The sequence below is a fragment of the Musca vetustissima genome, unplaced genomic scaffold (assembly GCF_032173495.1).
Source record: "Musca vetustissima isolate MV318-11 ecotype Yass unplaced genomic scaffold, APGP_CSIRO_Mvet_v1 utg401, whole genome shotgun sequence".
NCBI lineage: Eukaryota > Metazoa > Arthropoda > Insecta > Diptera > Muscidae > Musca > Musca vetustissima.
Genome location: NW_026887008.1, coordinates 7,066 through 14,130, shown reverse-complemented (window position 1 = coordinate 14,130; position 7,065 = coordinate 7,066).

Below are 7,065 nucleotides of genomic sequence, written 5' to 3'. Positions count from 1 at the left end.
GAAAGAAGGTTTTCTACCCTTCTGAAAAAACAAATACAAAGCTCACGTTTTTCTATCTGTGCATAAATCTGTAGTAAATACTGATCACATAACTAAAAAATGTAAAAATAGAAGATTTGAAATATACATTATTTTTTTAATATGCAAAATATTTAAAATATACGCTATAAATTAAGAAGTTATATATTTTTTAAAGCTTATGAATATAAAAATTGTCTTTAGTTGTAATACATTTCCACGATTAGTAATGCTTTTCTGTGTATTTTCTATTAAACATAGAAAAAATTAACGTGCGTACAAATGATATACATATATTAAAATAATATATTTTTTAAGCTTAATCATCTCATATTTAAGGAAGGCAAAATTTAACTTTTTCATTTTTACCCAAAAATTCAGGATTACAATATTTGTTGGGTTCGTTTTCCATTTATTTCTTTGTGTTTGTAACAGGCAAAATTAATCGAGATAGGGCCATGGTTCCTTTGAGAATATGAGATGTCCGTCAGTTGATATTAAATTGTAAACACAGTACAGGTCACATTTATAATCCGATTTGGATGAAATTTAGTAAAGTTCATTCATTTGCCCCGAGCTCAAAAAAAAATCCTATTGATATTAGTTAAAATCGGTTCAGATTTCGATATAGCTCCCATATATTTTCGTCCGATTTTTTGTAAATGGTATATATCTTTCGATTTTCACGAATGAACCATAACTGAGCCAATTGACACAACGTACTGAAGTTAACATAAATTAATCTCTGGCAAGTTTCTTTGAATTCAGTTCAGATTCAGGGTTTAAAATGCTAACGCCAAAATAGCAAAAACACAGAAAATTGGCGCACTGCTAACTAAATTCATCCTCAAACTATGCAGCACAGCCAAGCACAACTGCAACAAATAGCAATACATTACGAATAATTTTAGCAAGCAAAACTAAAGCTTCTTGATCTTGTCAGCAGCTACAAAATAGCAATGAACAACTACAACATAATTGTCAACGCGACTAACAACCAAAGCTTACAATGAAGACTAAGCACCTTGACTGTGGCTGCTTAGCAAGATTTTTAGCAAACAAAACCCGAGCATTTTTCGAGTTCAGTGTTGCCCATTGAAATTTTATAAATCAAATGAGATAATTAAAAATGGCGATTATGATAATTTCATTTTTTCGAACAAAGACAATTAGTAATACTTGCTAAAGAGTTTAATTTAATATATTATTTAGTTTTTAGTACTATTATTGACAGTTTTAATTGCGATTTGACAAGCTTAAATAAAAATAAAAACGCACAAAATGAAATGCCGTTTTTTAATTCTGCGTTTGCAACACACAAACATAAAAACAACCCTCGGGTGATTATTCGTCGGCAGCGAAATATGAATACGTAGTCGTACTGCCGATTAGTCATAACAAAAAAAGCTCGCATGTGCAATACGTGCTTAGCACGGATGCTACGAACTAAAAAAGCTAGCCGTTTGCTGATTTAGTCATAATGTCAACATTTTTTAGCAGTAGCTCTGTAAGACTAATGCTAATATTTTTTGATGCTGCATTTTAAACCCTGTTCAGATTTAGATATAGCAAAGCTTCCATATATAATCTCGACCTATTTATGTTAATTGCACACCAAATAATCAATGGGTGTCTGATTGAGATTAAATTTTAAGCAGTGCAGCATACAGAATATCGTGTGTCACGTTTGCTTTAAATCGATTTACAAAACTTTGTATGTGATGACAGGTGTAGGGATTGATGTTAGTCTGTTTACATATAGATTAAAATATAGATAAAGATCAAAGTTGGTTCAATTGGTGTCAGTGTTCCTTCGAAAAGGAGAGGTCTTTTAGGATACATATGTAGAATGTACCCAACGTGGTGAAAGGTATCATATAGTCGGCCCAGTCCGACTTTACTACTTTCCTACTGGTTAATTTTAATATTTGTCCACAGTAAGATTATGTTTTTTGTGGGAAAAGTATTATGTGATTTGTACCATAATATTATAAACCATGATTATAGTTTGAAATTGAAAATTATGCTCCATTAGACTCTATCGGCGAGGTAAATTTATATTTAAATTATTCTACAAACCATAAATTTGACAGTCAAAGAAGACTTCGAATTCGCCTTTTGTTGTGCGCTTTCAAAAAGTGCAAAATAAATCGAAATATTTTCGCTGCAACTACAACTTTTGACAGAAAATGTAGATACAGGGTTGTGTATTTGCTGAAATTTGCCTTCTGAATGACCTGATATTTGAGCCATGCTTATGAATAAACCATGGTATCCAAGTTTTCGTATGAACATCCAATATTAATATCTGTCATTTTAATGTCAAAATCTACCATATTGTTCCAAATTCATCGGAGTTGACAGAAATATTATTGAAGGGAGCATTGTCGGAGAAATTTTAACATGACAACACATTTTGATCCATTCCATCAAAATTTTTCAGTAAAAGACTATTTATTAATAATTAATTATAGCACGATTCGTAGTGGGCATTTTTTACATCTGGATATTTCAAAGCATGTCTTCATCCATGGTACAGTTATACAAGGTAGGGTAGCTTTTGTCAGAAGGAGAAAATACACCTCTGCCTTATGGGCAATAATGTCAAAATAAATGAAAACAATTGCAACAACTAGTTCTGTTAATTTTCAAAATCGAGTTGGGCATATGATTTACATATTGATTCATTCACAAATCATACATTTCTTCTTACAAATGTTGAAAAATGCATCTTCAACCAAATATATATTTTGAATATATTTTGTTATATTTTACACACTCAGTCTCACATTTTGTATATGACTTTGGCATAACAAGCCACAGTAAGAATAAATTGCATTTTTGTTTATTCTTCAAACCATGGTACAATAATAGGAGGTAACAGCAAGTGTTGTTGTACAACAAACTATACAATAACCACATGAAAATTTGTTGTAAGTTATACTAGTGTCAGCGTCATTTGACAGAAAAATGTAAACAAACAAATTATATTTATTTTGAAAATGTAATATTTTCGAATCCTCAAAATAAAATTGTAAAACATGATGGAAAACTTGGAAATTATTGTTTATTTTCCACATTTTTAAGCGCGCACTACACAAATTAGTCAACACACATTATTTTCGTAAACAATTCAATTGTTTTAGACATAATCATGTGTGGAATATGACAATTACATTCCGTATTTCCAAAGAGAATCTTCAGAAAATTATTTAACGGAGACAATTGAATAAATTCCTCTATCATTTGTTACCATCAATCTATTGCAGATTTGGCATATAGTTCTTATATTGAGCATAAAAGTACTCTACAATGGCAAATTTACAGCAAGTCAAGAAATCGGGTCAAATCCATTAAGAGGAAACACAAGGAACTTTTTAATACCTGCACTAGTTCTAAATATTTTTGGAGTATAATCAGGCAATATGGTTTAATTGATAAAAATCCTACTAGGGAAAAAGAGCTATCCATAACAGATCTGAATTGTTTAAACTCTTTTTCTTCATTTATCTCTTTCATTCATTAAATCGAATGTACCAAATGTTTATTGTCTACCTCTAAAATTGTTTTGCTGGTAACTCTAAAGTTCATGAAAAAAACGATGTTTGCGACTATGAGAGCATGTCTTCAGTCAATTGGAATGTTGAATATTTTTGTAAGACGTATCCTCGTTTTTGTATTTAGTAATTGTGGGCATTTTTCTTCATTATTTTATTAAACCGAAAACTAAATACCACAAGACGAGATATTTAATCTTTGAAGAAACGTTGGATGTCAATGGAGCAGGCCCCACGTTGGGCTCTAGTAAAGAAACTCGAAACAACAAGATTTACAATAATGTTGGCTACTCCTTGTTTAGGAACTACGTCCAGCTTATGATCTAGTCCATCAACTTGGGCAAGCGTGGGTAATGACCTTAAAAGTACGTTTACATTTAACCGGATTTCGTTAACCCAGTGGGTTTCAATTGTCATATCCTTTGCATATATGTCAAATAAATCCTCATAAAGAAGGTTAACCCGGTAAAAAGTTCTAATGTACAAGGAGTTTAAGCCTAAACGAATTAGAGCCGGGTGATCCAGGACTCGGAGTGTAGCTGATTTTATTGAAATTAGATTGAGCTTAGATACTACTTATGAGAAGCGAGATTCTAATCTATTATTAGTTGTGTAAAAAGGTAGTAATATCAGTGATGTAGTTTTTGGTACTATTTACAAAATATTTACATAGTTAACCGTTAATTTCAAACGTTTAAAACAGAGTTGCATTTTAATATGGAAATTATAAGAGTAATTAAAATTTGAATAAAAAGAGAGTTGATCCGTTTCAGTCTCCCCCTCTGATGCTGAAATCGTCCCGATGATGCATCAGTTATAAAGTGTTGTGGAGAGAGTTGATCCGTTTCAGTCTCCCCCTCTGATGCTGAAATCGTCCCGATGATGCATCAGTTATAAAGTGTTGTGGAATCTGATAGATGATAAGTAGAGCTGGAGTGTTGATTCAGTAATGAAGATGGCGTTCTCGTAGTCATCATATCTTTCTGGGAGTTGGTACGTCAGGTATACGCCTTCTCCCCCTAGAACTGCAAACTCGGAACTGCATAATCTTCCAATAGCAGATGCAACCCGTTGACTGCGTCGGCGTCTGAGATGTCTTTATATACTGAACCCGAACCCGTCCGGTTGTTGTTCTGCATTGCCTGGATCAGTTGTTTGAATTGGCTTTCGGTAAACTGCGTCATCTCTTCTTCTTCGCCGGACACGCACTCGTCGCTATCTGCTTTGGTATTTTCCTTTTTCAATCCTTGTCTTTGGGCGTCTATAAAGAAGGCCGTTTGACTTGTTGGTGTTGTCCTCGGCTTTTACTTATAGGTCGTAGTTCATGGCCCCACGTTGGGCGCCAGTGAAGAAACTCGACGTTGGATGTCAATGGAGCAGGCCCCACGTTGGGCTCTAGTGAAGAAACTCGAAAAAACAAGATTTACAATAATGTTGGCTACTCCTTGTTTAGGAACTACTTTCAGCTTATGATCTAGTCCATCAACTTGGGCAAGCGAGGGTAATGATCTTAAGCCTTCAGTGTTCGCTAAACGAATTAGAGCCGGGTGATCCAGGACTCGGAGTGTAGCTGATTTTATTGAAATTAGATTGAGGTTAGGTACTACTTATGAGAAGCGAGATTCTAATCTAGTATTAGTTGTGTAAAAAGGTAGTAATATCAGTGATGTAGTTTTTGGTACTATTTACAAAATATTTACATAGTTAACCGTTAATTTCAAATGTTTAAAACAGAGTTGCATTTTAATATGGAAATCATAAGAGTAATTAAAATTTGAATAAAAATAGAGTTGATCCGTTTCACCTTGAAATATTCTACACTCCCTCAGTGGTAGTGAAGTCATAACATAATGGAAGAAGAGATCTGGATGGTGTAACCGCCTCAATCGTTATTGGGCACGAATTGACGCGCGGTCAGTATTATCTGCGCTGCATGTGGTAACAGTCCACATGGCACGCTACCTACGCTATTTACAAAATATTTACAATTTCAGTTAACCTTTTTGAATTAATTTCAAATGTTTTAAAACAATACTGAGTTATTATTTCTGCATTTTAATATGGAAATCATAAGAGTAATTATCTCGCTATCTCGCTTGAGCTAGAAACTCGAGTGACCCATACATGCCGAGGTGTACGTGTATATACCGCCGTTTAATAGATTCCTATTTGAGAGCAATAACCGTCTGGTACTAGGGGTTTCTATGGTCACTATAAGATGTGGCTTTCCGTCTTAGGTAATAACCAGTGCTGGCAGACAGCCCGATTTCATCATCTTTGAACGCCTCACTTTCCTTTCAAATTAAGAGAACTTTCGTTTCAGAGAACGTCCCATTCCTTCTGATGTACAGATAGCAACATGGAAATTCCGGGACATCATTGCAGCTGCAGCCGCAAGATTTATACCTGCTTGTCGAATACCCGGGATGAGACCTAATTTCCCAGCAGAAGCAGTTGGTCTAGGCACTGAACGTGGTGAGCTCCGTCGATCTAACCCAGCAGATCCCAGGAGCTCACGTTGAATGTCAGTAGTCGTGGAGCACAATAAAATGGTTGTAACATCGGAACCGTTGTGAGTAAACTAAAAAGAATGATAGGAACTCAGTCACATTTAACGACGAAACTGAGACTTATCCGAAGAGCTGCGCCGTTAGATGTGCAGTTATTTGAACCGATAGTTTGTCAAGTCATATTAAAACATTAGTTTTAATTAGATTTGACAGTGTGGAAGTGGTTAGGATGAATGTAGGTGCTGGTGGGATTGATTGTGTAGGGTTAATTGGGTGTTTGTGATTGGATATATGTGATATAGTGTATGATAAGGAGGAGCATGTCTTTGGCTCTCGTTGGAGTTTCCTGACTTTTCGCAAGGTTGCTCGTTTGGACTCATCTGCCTTAAGTGGTCACGATGATCTGCAAGTCGGGCTGCAACAGTAGGATAACCTGTTCTACACTGCGGAATTCTTCCAACGGGGATATTACGCCTGAGAATAGCATGTCTCAGTATATTCTCACTCTTTCTGGCACTTGAGAGGGCGGCGGACAAGCCAGACAGCGCCTTAGGCCACACCAACCTAGGCACTGACTACATTGTACCTGGACAAGGTTACGCGTAATCCTACTGTGACACACGAAGCAGAAGGTGACCTTGGTGGAAGTGGGACAGGGTTCTGCTCAATACCAGCCATGATCAACAGGATCTTGAGAATATCGGCTTGTGTGGTTTGCTCACCTGGGGGAAAAATAATTGTTTTGTAAAGCTGTTGCTGAGTTGACAATCCCTGGCCGAGTATGACTCGGGTCGTTCCGGAGCGTAGATCCGATTGTCGGAAGGAAACCTTGTATACCTCTTACACAGCGATAGGTCGGTCTGTGGCTAGCTATGCAGTACCAGTGTGATCTGCAAATACTAGTGCTACGCAGTGACGAAGTATCCAGACCTGTCAGAACGACGCCCTGAGAACTGCAACAAGGTGCCTCTTAATGACAC